A 17,257-nucleotide genomic window follows, 5' to 3' on the forward strand; every position below is an offset into this window, starting at 1 on the left:
AGACACCTTTAATGCAATACCGGAGGATGGGCTCTTTTTAACAACATGGAAATTACATTATATAAATTTAATCTTTTTCCTCTTTAGGGGAAGAAAAGTGAAGGGACCCGCTAATGAAACACCAGCCAGGCAACCTTCAAACTTACCTTATTTCATTTCTGCGGTTCCACTGAGGGTGGGGGTGTGGGGGTGGAAATATGATTTATGATTTATTAAAATTATTAAGATGAGGTAGTCATCTCTCTCTTTTCCCCCCTTCTCAGGGACGGAAGAGTTTTAAGCAAGATGAAAACGAACATGTAAAGAAAAAGCGATTAAACGTCTCGATTTCTGCAAAGATTTCTTCAGCTTAAGGTTAGGTGACAGCTGGCAAAATTATTTTTTTATGGTTATTAATATTATTTTCCTGGTTGGGAGTCTTGCTACGCCTCACCTCACTCGCTGCCCCCCCTCAACAAAAGCCCTTTCAGGACAACCTCAAACATTTCCAAAGTATCCAAAGAAAAGGCTTTAAAAATTAAGGGCTCCTCCCCCCCCCCGCCCCAAAACACCTGGTTGTAACTCCACGGAGCTTGTTTTGCAACATTTGAATCTGCCTCCTTAAATCTCTTGCTTTTATTCTATTTAGGCTCCCCTCCGCCTCTCTTACGGCGGGGAGCCTAAGTGGCATACAAAGATTTTGCCTCTGGGTGTAAATTCTGAATTTTTCTCTGGGCTGGGGAAACGCAGCGGACTCTTGCTGGCACCCAAAGGCTCCTTCCATACCCCATAAATTATATATATATATGTATGTATGTATTTTGCGTTTTTGAAGGTGAGTGCCTGGGGGGAGGTAGCATTCCTATCAGGTCTCCCGTTGGGGGGCTCGAGGGGTCCCGCAGGCGAAAAGGCGCCTTGCAGGGGAGAGCAGGTGAGACGGGGGGTGGGAGGAGAGACGGACGGACGGATGGGGGTCCTGCCTGGGGGAGACCTCCGATTTGGGAGGGGGAGGCAAGAGCCCCCCCTTCCTTATGGAGCTGAGCTCAGGCAGGCAAAGCGAGGCGTATCGCTTTCTGTCCTCTCCCACCCACCCCACCCCACCCCGGGGTCGAAAGACTTGGGCCTAGTTTAGATTGTAGGGGAGGTCGGAGGGAGGGAGGGAGGGAAGGTTGGCGGAGGGAAGGGCGGGATTCGGGGACCCCCGTCTGGCTCAAGGCCCAGCGAGGGGACTTTGAGGGCAGAAGGACAACTCGGTGCGGGAGAGGCTGACATTTGGCCACCCGGGATGCGGGTGGGGGAGGGGAGGGAGTGGACGTGGGGAGAGGGCAGCGGCCAGGATCTGTTTGGAAAAACCCTATTTTTCAAACTTTTCTCTGCCCCCCCCCCTCCCCGTGCGGGAAAGGCGGGAGCGGTTGCCTCTCTTCTGCCTGCGCCTGGCAAGCAGGAGGAAACCAACAGGTGGGCAGCTTCCCCTCGCTGCCAGGGTGGAGAAGGGACCCGAGGAACGGATGCCTGCCGGAAAGGTGGGTGGGTGGGCTCCAGGTTTATCTCCCGGCAGTGGGGAAGAGGCTTGAACCCTGGAGCGGTTCGTGAGCTTTGGAAAAAGCCACCCACCTTGCAGGAGATGGGGAAGGGAAGGCGACTCGGGAGGGGGAGGAAGAGGACGCGGTAGGGGGGGTTGAGGAGCGTTGGAATTGATTTGGGCAGCGCCGCTTGGAGGAGGAGAAGAGGAGGAAGAGGAAGAAGAGGAGGAGGAAGAGGAGGAGGAGGAGGAGGAAGAAGAAAAGGAGGAGGAGGAGAAGGAAGAAGAGGAGGAAGAGGAAGAAGAAGAGGAGGAGGAAGAAGAGGAGGAGGAAGAGGAGGAGGAAGAAGAGGAGGAGGAAGAAGAACAGGAGGAGGAAGAAGAAGAGAAGGAGGAGGAGGAGAAGAGGAGGAAGAAGAGGAAGAGGAAGAGGAGGAGGAGAAGGAAGAAGAGGAGGAAGAGGAGGAAGAAGAGGAGGAAGAGGAGGAGGAAGAAGAGGAGGAGGAGGAGGAGGAAGAAGAAGTGAAGGAGGAGGAGGAGAGGAGGAGGAAGAAGAGGAAGAGGAGGAGGAAGAAGAAGAAGAGGAGGGAAACGGGACATATCTCTGCCCCGCTGAGAGCGCAAACGGGCAAAAAGGCGCAAGAGAGCCGGCGAGGAACGGGCTGAGCCACCCTGGCCCGAGTGTTTTGCGCGGAAATTGGCGCGCCATCCCAGCCCGTTTTGGGACGCTCCGTCCTTCCCTCCAGTTGCCCCCAGGGCCGAGCGCCCGAGCGCCCCTCCTCTCACCGGCTGCCCCCACGAGGGTCTCTCCCGCAGAGGAAACCCCCGGGCGCTTCCTCGGAACCCCCGCCGTTATTTGAAGAAGAAAACTCAGCCTTCAATGGCTCGGCTGCCCTTGCAACCCCCCCGCGCCCCCTCCCCCGGCATTTCGCTGGGAAAGAGGTTGCAAGCCGAAGGCCCTCCCTCCCTCCCTCCCTCCGTCTTTCCCTTTCCCCCTTTTATTAGAATAATCTGATCTTTCTTTCTTTCTTTTCCTCCTTCCTTCCCTCCTTTTCCTTCCTTCCTTCCTTCCCTCCCTCCTTTTCATTCTCCCTCGCTTTTTTCCTTCCTTCCTTCCTTCCCTCCTTTTCCTTCCTTCTTTCCCTCCCTTCCTCTTTCATTTTCTTCCTCCCTCCTTCCCTCCTTTTCCTTCATTCCCTTCTTTTTCTTCTTTCCCTCCTTTTCCTTCCTTCTTTCCCTCCCTTCCTCTTTCATTTTCTTCCTCCCTCCCTCCCTCCTTTTCCTTCATTCCCTTCTTTTTCTTCTTTCCCTCCTTTTCCTTCCTTCTTTCCCTCCCTTCCTCTTTCATTTTCTTCCTCCCTCCTTCCCTCCTTTTCCTTCATTCCCTTCTTTTTCTTCTTTCCCTCCTTTTCCTTCCTTCTTTCCCTCCCTTCCTCTTTCATTTTCTTCCTCCCTCCCTCCCTCCTTTTCCTTCCTTCCTTCCTTCCTTCCTTCCCTCCCTCTCTCTCTCTCTCCATTGCTGGCACCCTGCCTTCATTGCAACCCCGATTTGGGGCCCGATGCTGCCTTCTCCAAAGTTGCCCCTTCCTTTTACTATTTCCCGAATCCCCCCCCCCGCCCCCTGCCTTGGGAAAATGAAAAGCAATGAAAGGGGGGCGGGGACGCGCAGGAGGGGTTTTTTCACGAGCCTCCCCCTCCGCTCTAAAGGGGGGGCCTGTAAAACACGCGCAGCACACCCCCCCGCGCGCGCGCACACAGCAGCCGCCGCAACCCGGGCGGGCGAAGGGGAGAAATTTTTAAACTTGATTAAGGTTATTTAAAGCATTCCCAGGAGGCTGCCCCCAATGAAGTTTACTTTACAGATAAAGGGAAGCGGAAGCGGGTGAAATTGAATTAAATTCCTGTATTTGCCACTGCTTGACAGGCGGAAAGGGGGCGGCGGCGGCGGCTGAGTGGGTGGCGAGATTGGGAAGAAAATAAGTGAGAAAAGGGGAAACGCTGATGATTATTTGGATGCTTTTGCATTTAAATATACCTGGATGGATAATTTGCACCTCTGCATCTTTAGTCTTTTCTTTTTTGCTGCCTGCATCCCCCAAAAATGTGTTCTTTTTTTTGTTCTCCGGCTTGGCTGCAATTGAGATATTTAGACTCAATATTAGGGATTATTTTTTTCCTTCTCTTTTTTTCCCTTCCTATTTCCAGCCTCCCTCAAACACCCCAAGATTTCTGTGATGCCCTTTTAGCGAAGCCATAAATTTTGTGGGACTTGTCACTCTGGACCTGTAAAAAAATCCCATTCTTTTTTATTATTATTATTGTTATTATTTTCTATCTCAGCTGACATTGCAAGTGGCCGGGTTTATTATTTATGGTAGCAAGAAGGGTGTTTGTGTGTTTGTGTATATATATGTATGTGTGTGCGTTTGTGTGCGTTGCGTGTGAGACCAGGCCTTATCAAAACCCAAAGCAAGGTTGAATTTATTCTACTGCATTTGGGGTTTTTTTAAAAAAACAACCCAGCAACAACACCACGCATGCACACAAATATCTGGCAGACTCTATGCACTCAATTTCTTTTATTTTATTTGTAAAGATCAGGGCTCAGACGGGGAAACCAAATTATAATCTTAAACCCAGAGCTGGAGAATGAAGGCTCCTTGAATTTATAAAATTTACTTCAGAGAGTAAGGATGTATAATGCATGAACAGGCAGCAATCAAAACATCGGCGTATTATTATGAATAGTTTTTCTAATTGTTGCGCGGAAAGGAGGAGTCAGATGGGCCTTTTTTAATGCAACTTGCTTTAATTTTTTTTTTTAAAAAATGGTTTGATTAACTGGCAAGCAAGCCTTTCCACCACCCCTCAAACCCCCCCCACCCCCATAGCTTCTGTTTTCCTTTATTGATCCGTCTTTCTCTTTATTGATCGCTATATAAAAAGAACCCTCATCCTTGTCCACAAGAATCCATATTGGAGGGATTTCTAAACATGTCTGGTGCCTTTTTCCCTTTTCTTTCACCATCACACTGAAAACACCCCGGCATTTTCCCTCCTTGATTGGGCTCAGAAACATGGATATTATTCTCTATTTATTTCACAAACCCTACGAGAAGCAATATATGAGCGCTTTAAAAAAACATAAATCTCTCTGGGTGCATTATTCTGTTATTTTAATTCTCCTTAGACCAGGAGTTAAAATCTTCCTAAGGTGGCTGTTATCTCTATCAAGGAACAAAGCACAAAAGAAATCTGACATATTGCAAATATTGAAACACACTTCCAAAGCAAGCTAATAAAATCACACAAGATCCCAGAATTCTCTTATCTCCGTGCAACACTGTGTTTTTCCCCACTTGAAAAAACCCAAATTCAAATGTGGGGATATCAGAGCTAAGAAACAGCAAATGTCACAGACACTAAAAATATGACCCTGATCCCCGTTTTGAGGAAAAAAGATCGAGGACGAAGAAGAAAGTTTAAAACAGATTGGGTGCATAGAGAGAAATTACCTTTATTCTGATACTAAAATGAATATTTTGGGGGTGGGGGTCATGTTTTGTTCTAGGCCCAAGGTTCCATGTTCCTAAGAAAAAATCCTGGGAAAAAGGGGGATTTTAATCTCTTTGGAGGTGACGTTTTCTCCGCCTTTTGAAAAAAAATCAAAAGCGGTAATTTTACATCCTGATTGGTCACTAAACGATACTTTTGAATGTTAGGAAGCTGGCTCTTCGTTTTGGACGTCCGCTTGACGGAAAAGCTTCTGCAAAGGTTTTATTATTAGTTGCAAGGAAGAAGGAGGCCTGCCTTTCTTGCCTTTTGAAACAGATTTAAGTTGGCCCCCACTATATATATATATATATATATATATCGACGGCTGGATGTGCAGAATGCAGCAATTATCCTCTAATTTTAGATTTGAGCTGCCTGAGAGGCAGGAGGCAGAAAGAAAATCTCACCAAATCAAGATCGGTTCTCAAATCAGTCAGGGTTTCTCCCCCACCCCACACACCAATTAACCTTCAATCTGAAGGGATTGAAACCGCCAGGAAATTAAGGAAATTGAGTGTAAAATATACCTCTGTGTCCGCCTGTCTTGGGTTAGAGAAGAGACTACCCAAGACGCCCGCATGGCTGTCGAAATAAAACATCAAAGGAAATCAATGAGATGCATTTCCCATATTTTATGAGCCCTGGATGGAGGTTTGGAGACTTCATTGTCTGAAGGCCTCTCTGGAAAGCCAGAAAGGTTAAAGCTGCTGAGTTAAGCCGGCCTGAATCCCAGCTCAAAATTTCCAAAGGTATCCTTAAAAGACTTAGGAACTGCATTTCTGAGTCCAGGCGGACAGACCTAAATCCATTTTCAGGGCTTGCAGCCCCCCTGGCTGGTGGGAAAATGGGCATTTCTGCTGGATTTTCCTGATCTAGTCTTGGCCTCTGGATGGGAAACTTTGTGGGGTTCTGGGGTTCGTACATTCCAGCCTTGTCAAGGATGGAGATAATTTCCAGGCCAATTCCCTGCCCGAGAATCTCCTCTTATGCAGGCAGGATACCTCATTTGCAAAAAGTTGGTTCAGTTGAAATGAAATCCGGCGACACAAGGCTTTTGCAGGCTAAAAAGCCATCCTAGACTCCGGAGGGTTGAACGGAAGCGGACTCGGGGCAGGGATGCAAAGTTGGAAATGAGAACGAAAAAGCTCACTTCAAAAGACCTTCGCTCTCCCTGGCTGCACATTTTCAGATTCACAGGGTTGGAAGAGACCTTGTAGGTCATCTAGTCCAACCCCCCTCACCCAAACAGGAGACCCTACACCATGTCTGACAAATGGCAGTCCAGTCTCTTCTTGAAAGAAATTTCCCCGTGGCCTCTTTCATCCACCCTCTTCCCATCGTCCCCAGCTGGCATAGACGGGCATGGAAGACTTTGACCCTGCAGCCGTTTTCTTGCTAGACGTTGCCTACATAGGTAGTCCTCCACTCAGCGACCGCAATGTCTGTGGCTAAGCCAGGCAGCTGCTAAGCGAACTGCGCGGTCCTTAAACGGCTCGCCTCTTTCAATTCGCTTCTCGCAGCTGGGAAGGTGAAGCTGCAATTGTCAGAAACCGATGCCGGTTGCCGAGCGCCTGAATTTTAATCACGAGGCTGCGACGGTCATCAGTGCGAGGACCCCACAGTCACGTTTTCCAGTGCCTTCGAACGGCCGCTAAATGAACAGTTATAATTTCAGGACCATTTCTGTACAGAACATCCCTAGAGTTACGTTTAAAGCGACACACACACACAGATACTTAAATAACCTGGTTAATTCCTCCTACTTTCTCCCCAAGTTAGCTGAGAGGGGGACGACCCAGAGGGGGCTGCCCCACTGCTCCATGCAGTCCTCTGGTGCCCCCGCCCCCCTTTGGTCCAGTCCGTGTGGGCCTCGTAGCCGACCTATTAATGTAAGCTTCCTAATTAATAGATTCAGTCAAGAGAGACGGGGTCTCGGCTCCCCGGCCCTTCCTCTCCGGCCCTGGGAAATTGGCTGCGTTGCCCTCCCTTCGCCTGTTGATCGGCTAATGAAAACAAATCCCCATGATCAGTTCATTTGACAATGCAATTTAATTATTCCCTAAACCAGATATGAGCATTTCCAGAGTGGAAACTTAGATTCATCGCGCTTCTCTTTCTCTCCCTCCCTCCCTCTTTTTTTTCTTCTTCTCCTGAAATTCAACCAACAAGAGTACAGTTAAACTTCAGTTTCTTTCTCCTTGAGGGACACGTTTGCAGAGCCCACCGGAGGGGTGGTGGTCCCGTTTAGCCTGGGGGGTCTCCAGAAGCCCCGCCTGACGCTGACACGCATCAGAACGGGCCTCTTCGTTTATTTTGCTTTTCACTGACGTATATTGCTTGTCCTATGGTTGACCCAGGACAATCAGTGGAACGGCTGGCCTCCACCACCTGCCTGGAATAATATAGGGTTTCCTGCTTGAGCAGGGGGTTAGACTAGAAGACCTCCAAGGTCCCTCCCAAATCCTATTTTCCTATTCCCATTCTATTCCATTCCATTCCATTCCATTCCTATTTTACTCTATTGTTATTATTGTTTTATTCGTATTCATATTCGTATTCTATTCTATTCTATTCTATTCTATTCTATTCTATTCTATTCTATTCTATTCTATTCTATTCTATTCTATTCTATTCTATTCCATTCCTATTCCTATTCCTATTCCTATTTCTATTCTACTCTATTGTTATTATTGTTTTATTTGTATTTGTATTTGTATTCCCATTCCATTCCATTCCATTCCATTCCATTCCATTCTTCTCTTTTGTAGTAAAAAAGGTTGTAAAAAATGCTTTTAAAAGGCTCTGACAATCCCAGCTGAGCCGCGCGATCATCAGAGGCTTTTTCTTTTTACTTTTAAAAGCATTTTTTCACCAGAAGAAAAAATGCTTTTAAAAGTAAAAAATAAACCAAAACTGATAATCGCGTGACTCAGCTGGGCATGGCGGGGGGGGGGGGGCAGGGATTTTTGCTACCGGTTTTCCGAACCACCTGCCACCATTGCTACCGGATCAGGTGATCCAGTCAGAACCAGGAGCTTTTCATCCCTGGGTTATCCCCATCTATTCCTCATCTATTTCACCCTCTGCTTTTTAATGGCCTTCAAAGCTGCCCGTGCCTCTCGTGGGTGGGTGGGTGGGGTGGGGTGGGGGGCTCTCATTTCCCACCCCAGAAGAGGGCAAAGGAAATGGGAAAGGAAAGCAGGTGGGAGGGGGATTCATTTGCAATCGGGGGTAGCCGTGCCCGGCTCCATCCGTGCCAGCTGCATGCAACGTCCTAACAGCTGGGCTTTGTTTTCCAAGCATCCTCAGCCTCTCCTTTCCCTTTCCTCAACTTCTGGATCCCTCAGCCAGAGGTTAGCCCGATATTGCCTCCAAGTTCTGACCCTTGTCGTTCTGCGGACTTTCCCAGGCTTTTCCCAGACATACCCCCACCCACTTTCCACGCACCCACTGCCGCCTGCCCTGTCCCCTCTCTTCTCCCCCAAAATCCCCATTGGAGTGACCTCTCTTTTCTCCCACTTGCTGCCCAACCAGCTGGCCTGCGATGCTGCGGTAGCCAAGGCAACCACATCTGACCCCGGCCGGCTCCGAGGACCGGGCCTATCGATTGCAAAGATAATAAATGGACAGCAGAAGCCACGGGCCCATTTCCATATCAGTTGGGTGTGTGTGTGTGTGTGTGGAGGGGGGGGAAACTGGCTTTCGGGTCCTCTTGGAGGGGAGGGAGAAAGATTGGGCTCCCGTGGAGCCAGCCAGGCAGGCAGGGGCGGGTGGGGAGGTTTTGCTGCAGAGGAGCACCAGAGGGCATCCGGATGGGCCAGTCGCTGGGGTCTCGTCTGGGCCACAAGGGCCTTGTGGAGTGGGCCTGTGGTTGCAGATGGCTGCCTTTGACCGGAGGGTTTCTGGCAGTGGTGAAATCTAAACTTCTTTCCTACCAGTTCTCTGGGCGTGGGTAGGTGTGTGTGTGGGGGGTGTCATGTGACCGGGTGGACGTGACTATGTAACCATGTGACTGGGGGAATCAGAAGACAGAAACTCACTAACAATGTCCTGCTGGAGCAAGGTTGGACTAGATGACCTCCAGGTCCCTTCCAGCCCTGGATTATCCTCTGAAGCTGCGTCTAGTGCCAGATTTGTAGTCCTTCCTTCTTCTCCTTTTTCCTTCCTTCTCTTTCTTTCTTTACTTTCTCTCTCTCTCTCAAAAACGAAGCCCCCCCATTTTTTACCTAGCAGGCTTCAGTTTTTCTACCTTTTAAAAAATGCTTTTAAAAGTAAAAAAAAAACAACAACTCTCTGATGATCGCGTGGCTCAGCTGGGCATGGGCCGGGGGAGGGATTTTTGCTACTGGTTCTCCAAACCACCTGCCGCCGTTGCTACTGGATCGGCCAATCCGGTCCGAACCGGGAGCATTTCACTCCAGGTTTGTGGGCCAGGCGGTGACCGAGATTTGAGTGAAATGTAGTTTCTCCTCCTTTAAAATCCTCTCTTGGGCCACATAAAGAAGGCCACGGGTCCGGCATTCGAACCTGGAACCTCTGCAGACCCTTTCCGGTATCTTTCGCTAAATTTTCTCCTCGTTGAGGTTTCCCCCCCACCCTGCTCTCAAAGCTGCCTTGAGATCTTTGTCATCCAGCAAAACACTCAAGGAGCTAGTCCTTGTTGCAACAGCTGGCCGCGTAGAGAATCTGCATTGCAGCCCTGCATGGAGGATGTGCTGAGCTGCGGCCTGGCGTAAGATGTGATTTTGCCACCACTGGGATTTGTATGTGGGTTTAATCCACGTGTGGGTTTAATAATCCAAACGATTGTAGTTTATTCGAGGCTGTGGCTTAGCCTGCTTTTCGGGTGGGCTGGCTGGGTGCAGGACGGCTGGGTCTGCTTTGGAGTTTGAAGAGAGGAAGGGGCTGCGGGGCTGGTCTTCCATGGCGCATTTCTTGGGTATCTTTTAAAAAATGCAGCACCTTGAACTCTGATCGATGCTTTTGCGAGTGATCGCCTCGCAATCTCTCCGTCAGCTCTCCATCTTCCTCTTCTCTGGCGGCCGGGAAGATGGGGAGGGGGGGGACACACACATAGGTCAGGCCCTTTCTGCAACCCCCCCACCACTACCAACTGTCTTTCGTCCTCCATTTTCCAAGGGGCCAGATCTCATGCCCTCATCCCAGAAGCTGGCTTTGCAAAGAGGGTCTCCTTGGCCATTTCTCCTCCTCCTCCTGGTTTCTGGGGTGGGTGGGTTGGGGTTGTTTTCCCACGGCTGCCTCTCTTTCTCCCCCCTCCCCCTCCCCGATTTTTTTGCTTTTTAAAATAGTTGCACAGCTGTTTCCTCCGGCTGGCTCAAAGCGACTGGGAAGGGCCAGTGGCAGTTTGGGGTTTCCTGATCTTTGGGGAAACCCGATAGTGAATTGGTGCATGGCAAGCAAGGCAGGAGGAACAGAATAGAATACCAAAGAGTCGGAAGGGACCCTGTGGGTCATCTAGTCCAGCCCCCTGCTCAAGCAGGGGACCCTATACCATTTCTGTGAGATGGCTGTCCAGTCTCTTCTTGAAAGCTTCCAGGGCGATGGGAACAACAAGATCTGGAAGAAGATTCTTGGGATGGGGGAGGGGGCGAGAAAAACGAAGAGAAAACGGAGAAGAAAACTCCACAGTTTTTAATTCTTAACTTCCTCCAGGTTTTTCCGTCATTCCAAGATTTACCGAGAGGGGCTGAATATTTGCAGGGGGGGGGGGGGGGCAAAAAGTTCTTTTCCCGATAAGGAAATTGGGCCTTCAAAAAAAATCTGCGTCTTGTTCGGGATATTTTGTTTCTGCCAAAAAAAAAATCCCATCCCAGCAGGCAAGGAGGGAGTCCTTTAAGGCGCCCTGATCGAGTGACCTCCAGGGCTGTCCGAGGGGTTAAAGATCAGCGGTTCCCTTCCAGGCCTCAGGGACTGGCCCAGGGGCTAATTACAATCCGGCCAGAAGAGGGTCAGAGAGGCATGGCAGCGCATCTGTGCCCAGGGACGCTGGGGGAGCCCCTCTTTCCCTCCACCAAAAAATACAGAATTCTCCCTTCTGCCGTTAGATTTTTTTGCTCAAGGGGCCAAAGGCAACGACAGGTAGTCCTCGACTTAAATGACCACAATCGAGCCCAAAATTTATGTCGTTAAGCGAGACATTTGCTAAACAGGTTTTGCTCCGTTTTACGACCTTCCTTGCCACCGGCGTTAAGTGAATCGCTGCAGCGGATCACTCAGTCACAAGGTGGTTGAGTGAATCCGGGTTTCCCCCCCACTCCCCTTGACTTTGCACGTCAGAAGGTCGCCCAAGGGGATCACGCAGGACACAGCGACCGTCGTAAGTATGAACCAGATGCCGGGTGCCTGAATTTTGACCCCGTGAGTGCCACAAGGGTCGCAAGAGTGAAAAACAGACCTAAATCCCGTTTTTCAGTGCTGCTGTAACGACTGGTAAGGTTCTGCAGGGCAGGTCCATCTGCCCTCTTTTACACATCTACTTTTCTAGGGACTAGGAACTTGAAAACCTCTCCCGGCTGCCGACTTTGGCTGCAAAATGGAGCAAGTTAATAAGAATAATAATGATAATTTAAAAACGCACCCTGGGTTCCCTGCTCTTTGGGTTCCTCCTGCGATAACCCCTCCGTAACCGATGCCCTGCCAGGAGGACTGGGGGGACGGACGGAGGGGGGGAGTGGAGAAGAGAACCGCACTAAAAGAGACGAAGAAGAAGAAGAAGAAGAAGGCGGCCAAAGAATACTCATCCGGAATAAACAGACTCTGCTATTGATTTAGGCCTATGGTTAGAGAGGAGGAATTGCAGCAGGGCGCTGCGTGGACAGCCGACTTCGGCTGCGCTGATCAATAGCCCAATACATCAGGCGTAACCATGGAAACCTCGGCTTGCAGATGATGGGGTGTTGGCAGCGGAGGTGTGTGCCGGGCGGGGGTGGGTGGGTGAGGAAGAAGGCGAAGGACTTGGAGACGAAGAGGCCTCCGATCTGTGGAGAAGCCCCCACCGCTTGTGCTTTTGGGGCAGGGGCGTTGCAGACCCCCTCTGCCCACTGCTTAAAAATAAAATAAAATAAAATAAAATGCTGGCGTTTCTCTCTTTCTCCCCCTCCCCTCAATTGCAAGTAGAAGACAAGAACAAGCAAGTTTTTAGGCATTGAGATTTGCTTCGGCGGCGCCAAGACGCATGTTTTCGGGTTTCACAGCACGCTTTGCGACCGGCGTTCTGTGAGTCGGGAAGGCTGGCGCCGCCGTTTAGTATTGGAGAAGATGAGCAGATGGCAATCAGGCGGTTGGTGGTTATGGAGAGTTTAAGGGAGATGGGTTGAGCCGGGGAGCCCGGTCCAGATATTTGTGACTACAACTCCCAGCATCCTCTCCTGCAACCTGGTGGGGGCTCTGAGTGGCCCCTTCTGACAAAGATGTTGCTCCTAAGATCCTCAAAGGGGGCCTAAGAAGGATTTCTATCTCTTACACCAGGGGTCTCCAACCTTGGCAACTTTAAGCCTGGCGGACTTCAACTCCCAGAATTCCCCAGCCAGCGAATTCTGGGAGTTGAAGTCCACCAGGCTTAAAGTTGCCAAGGTTGGAGACCCCTTGTCTTACACCATACAAAAACACGAAAATTTTCTATTTGGCTATGAATTAAACACAACTAATATTTTTTTCTTATTCATTTGCATTTGCAAAACCGGCAGCTTCTGGCCTGGGATGCTGACAGCGGCCATCGCCCCACCCCGGGCAACGCGCAGAAATGGGAGGGGTGTCCAAAGAGGCCATAACTCGCAACCACAAACACACCGCCTCCAGATTGCCTGTACCGGTCGCGCTAAATTGTTTAAAATCTTGCAGATTGGACCGGAGAAAGCATAGGAAGGCTTCTGCCTTGCACCAGGAAGGGCGCCCTCTCCTGGCCGTGCCCAGGATAACCTGGACTACCAGGCCTGTGCATGATGGCCCAGCCACTGCCAGGGGAAAGGAGCATGGGTCCCTGGACTCACCTCTGAAGAAGCCTCTGCGATGCCAGTCCTGGAGGGGGCACCTACAGCTAAAGCATGACAGGCTGAGTGGTCTTCCTCGGCGCTGATGCAAGGCCAGCTGCCTGTGCCTTGGATGCCACTGGTTTCAAAAAAATAAAATAAAAATAGCCCCTCAAACCCACAATCGCATGTGGCACAGGCTCTTGTGCGTTACACACTCACTTTGTCCTCCTGGCAAATTAAAAAACGGCTCCAACAACGTGGCACAGCGGCGCGAGCGAGTGCATCCCAGGGAGCAGAGAAACATATTGCCGCGTGGCTATTGATTTTCCTCTCCCCCCACCTCTCCCCCCCCCAGGCCCCTTCCAGCAGATCAATGCAGCCCCAATCAATAAGCCGGGCGGGAGATTCACCCATGTGGCACGCACTGCAACATGGAGTCCTTTCCTCTCGCTCGCACAAGCAAACACATCTTCGTGGGCAGAAAGCTGGAGGGCCGGCATGCACAAAGATGCCGGTCGGTTTTTGGCTTTTAAACTTTTTTATTTTAAGCCCAACGAATGCTGCACAAATCTCCTAAAATGGGATTTGGTGGGCAGGTGGGAAGCCAAGGGGCTTTCCTTCAAGAAGGGACCTCAAATGTCCTCACAACAGCCCTGCTAGGTAGGCTGGGGCCAGAGAGAAAAATAGCTGGCCACTCAGGCCTTTTTCCTCACGTCGCCTTAATCAGAATTTAACACCAGCTTGTTTAATATGACAGGAGAAGGGGGTCAATCAGCCCCACGGCCAAAGCTTCGGCTCCCACCTTGTCCTCACCTTTATTTTCTCTTCCTTTCAAACCCCGATTCCTGGTTTGTCATCAGCAAACTTCAAGATGGATGCCGCCAGGAAAGTGCAAAAAGAGGAGAGAGACTGGAAAGGGCTTCATAAAAGCCACGGCTACAACACCCTACTACGAGGGATTCCCCAACTTTCCATCGCTTAAGATTGCCGGAGATCGAGGTGGGGGGATCCCAAGCCAGAATCAGTTGATCCCTGAGCCTCATAGTTTTGGAGACCATGTTGTCCAAAGACTGGAGGGTCAGAAGAGAGAAAGAGGTGCCTTCAGACCTCTTCTACTTCCTTCCTTCCCTTCAATCCATCTATTTATCTATTCATTTTCCTTCCTTCCTTCCCTTCAATCCATCTATTTATCTACTCATTTTCCTTCCTTCCTTCCCTTCAATCCATCTATTTATCTACTCATTTTCCTTCCTTCCTTCCCTTCAACCCATCTATTTATCTACTCATTTTCCTTCCTTCCTTCCTTCCCTTCAATCCATCTATTTATCTACTCATTTTCCTTCCTTCCTTCCCTTCAATCCATCTATTTATCTACTCATTTTCCTTCCTTCCTTCCTTCCCTTCAATCCATCTATTTATCTACTCATTTTCCTTCCTTCTTTTCCTTCCTTCCTTCCTTCCATCTTCCCTTCAATCCATCTATTTATTCATTTTCCTTCCTTCCTCCCTTCCCTTCAATCCATCTATTTATCTATTCATTTACCTTCTTTCCTTCCTTCCTTCCTTCCTTGCTTGCAGTCCTATTGATTTTTCAAAGCCATTTCGAGTAAATCTACCCACCGACTCGGCCCCAAGCAGCTTAAACGGCTTGACAGTTTTTATTCGGCCCCTCAATCTATTTTAAAACGTGTCGGTCTCCGGCCTTTTGCGAGGAGGGAAAGAAACGGGGGACGGGCAGAGTTCTGCCGAAGGGCTGAGGGCAGCCATAGATGGGAGGTTTCGGTCCCAGAGATATTTCAAAAGTCATTTCTTGAGGGGTTGGGTGGGAAGAGACGGACATCCAGCTACCAAATGGGCCTTTTATTCTCCTTTTTTCTCCTTGCTGTCTGAAACTGCAGGCTGGGCTTATTATCAGGGGATGTCTTATTTTGGGGAAAACAGGGTGTATGTGTGTGTATAATTTTATTTATTTATTTATTTAGTCAAACACAACAATATATATAAGCATGAAATAACCACACAATATCTATCTATCTATCTATCTATCTATCTATCTATCTATCTATCTATCTATCTATCTATCTATCTATGCGTTTCAGCCTCGCCAGGATCCAGAGAGGTTTCACTGAAGTGCAGAGACAAGTTTTAAACCATGCCATTTTTGTTCTTTTGTTGGCTGAGATTTATTTCCAGCTAAAACCCCAAACCTTTGGGCACTGGGGTGATGGGGGTGAAATTTGCCTTTGGAGGTACAAAGCCACCAGGATAATCATCTCGCTTCTGGCCCCTGAAGCCAGCAGGCCCCCAATGCAAGATTATCCCCCCACCCAGATCGTCCAGTAAGGAAGGGGTGAGACTAAAGAAAGACACTAACCCCCCCAATAAATAAACGGGGGATCTTGCATTCGGTCTGGCCTTCCCAGCGGGGAGGGAGGGAGGGTGGATCGAGCCCGGCTCCCCCCCACAGCCCAGAACTTGGAAGCCCCCAGCCCGCCACTCTCATTCTCCTCTTCCTGGTTGCCATAGCGGCCACGCAATTCCGGCGGTATTGATGTTCCCCATTGATCTGTGCGGTGGTGCGGTGTCTGGACATGAGGCTCAGCCATTGTGCAGGAAAAGCTGACAGACACCGATCAATGCGCCCTGCCATTTTCCAGCCCTGGCCCACCCTTTCGGGGAGGCGGCGCATGGCTGATCCCCTCCGGGTATGGGGGAAATGGGGGCAGGGGGGAGAAGGCCATGGGGAGGGGGGCTCCTCTCTTAAAGCAGCAGCTATGCATTCGACTCCCCCCTATTCTGGACCCAGGTCCTTCCCCCTCCCCCCACCAACGGCATCCTCAACCTGGCCCAGCTCTTGGAGGAGGGAGGGAGGTGGCACCTTGGCCAGGTGGCAGAGCAGGAGGCGTGGCCATGCAGATGAAGGGGTGGGGCCATACAGGGGGTTTACCCCTTTCCCTGTCCTGTGGCTAGGCCAACCGAAGTCACACCATGTCCCATCAGCCACAGCCACACGGAGAGCACAGGTGTGGCTTGTGAACTTGCGGAATCAATTGGTTTGTGACCAGAGAGGAAAAATAAGTGAGATGCTTTGTCTCTTGGATGCTTGTTGATGCCGGAAGTGATGGTAGTGGAGCCTCCCCCACCCCCGGGAGGGCGAGGGTGCCCTGTACCCATGGACTGGGCCATGCAAAAGCCAAAGGCAAGTTAATGGTTGCCCCCTGGTGCCTCTGGGACTGAAATGCCACTATTGTGACCGTCACACTTGGCTTGTGAGCCTTTGCAATCCCCAGAAGAGGGCCTTAGGTGGCAGGGCAAGCTGACCACCATTCGTGGTTGGAGAGACCAGGGTAGGCAAAGGCAACTAATTGAAATAGTATCGGTTCTCCTGCTTGAGCAGGGGGCTGGACTAGATGGCCTCCAAGGTCCCTTCCAGCTCATTCATTCATTGATTCTATTCTGACTGGGCCAGTTGGGGGAGATGGGGAGGGGCGGCCGAGGCTGATCCCCCCCCCGCCCGGAGCCCCGTGCATCCCTCCTGCACCTGCCGGCCTTCCTGCGGGGTCTGCACTGAACCGGGCTCCGCGCAGCGACCCCGGCCGGCACCTGAGCCGCTTTTCCTGCGGCTGGACCAGTCTGGAAGCGGGCGGGCGCCCTCTGGTGGCCCATCCCGGGACTGCAGCCAGGCGCCGGTTTGGGGCTTCGGCAGCGCTTTTGGGCGGGTGGTCGCGGGGGTGGGGGGGAGACGACCCTCGTGGAGAAGAGGGGCGAAGAGGGGATCCCGGCAGGGGGGCTTCTTGTTAAAATCTGCATCTGCTGGGGGGGGAAGGAGGAGGGAAGCCCTCTGCACGTGCTTTGGGGATTGCAGAGGCAATCTGCTCATGCTCATGGGATGCATTTTGGAGCAAGTGGGTGGAGCACTCTGTCCACGCTCAGAGGCACCGCGCCGGGGTCACTGGGGGATTTCTTGATTAACTCTGGCTCAATGAGCCTCTTCGCCCCGCCTTCTGCAATTCCTATTGGCTGAGGGCGATGCCCGTCTAATTCGAATCTTTTTCCCGCCTTTCACAGTCTGTCAATCACTGCGTTGGAAACCGAGCGCCCGATTGGCCGGCCGAGATATCGGCCGCCTCCCGGTTCTCGCCCGGTGATTCGCTGCGAGGCTCGCGGCTCCTCCCCGTGGGCGGGGAATAATGAAGCGAGGGGGCGGAGG

The 17,257-nt window shown here is 50.8% G+C and overlaps 1 protein-coding gene across 2 annotated transcripts in view; it reads left to right on the forward strand.

Moving 5' to 3' along the window:
* The window catches only part of GOLPH3L (golgi phosphoprotein 3 like), a 46,596-nt gene extending 35,006 nt beyond the window's left edge, over positions 1 to 11,590 (forward strand). Inside the window, exon 7 of one of the 2 annotated variants that reach the window (XM_058160251.1) lies at positions 11,562 to 11,590. The gene's annotated coding sequence lies outside the window, so the exon portion shown is untranslated. Of the gene's footprint in view, positions 1 to 263; positions 336 to 11,561 lie in introns of those variants that run through there. The other variant, XM_058160250.1, reaches the window with a different exon arrangement.
* The last annotated feature ends 5,667 nt before the right edge of the window (positions 11,591 to 17,257 follow it).

The sequence above is a fragment of the Ahaetulla prasina genome, chromosome 17 (genome assembly GCF_028640845.1).
Source record: "Ahaetulla prasina isolate Xishuangbanna chromosome 17, ASM2864084v1, whole genome shotgun sequence".
Taxonomy (NCBI): Eukaryota; Metazoa; Chordata; class Lepidosauria; order Squamata; family Colubridae; genus Ahaetulla; species Ahaetulla prasina.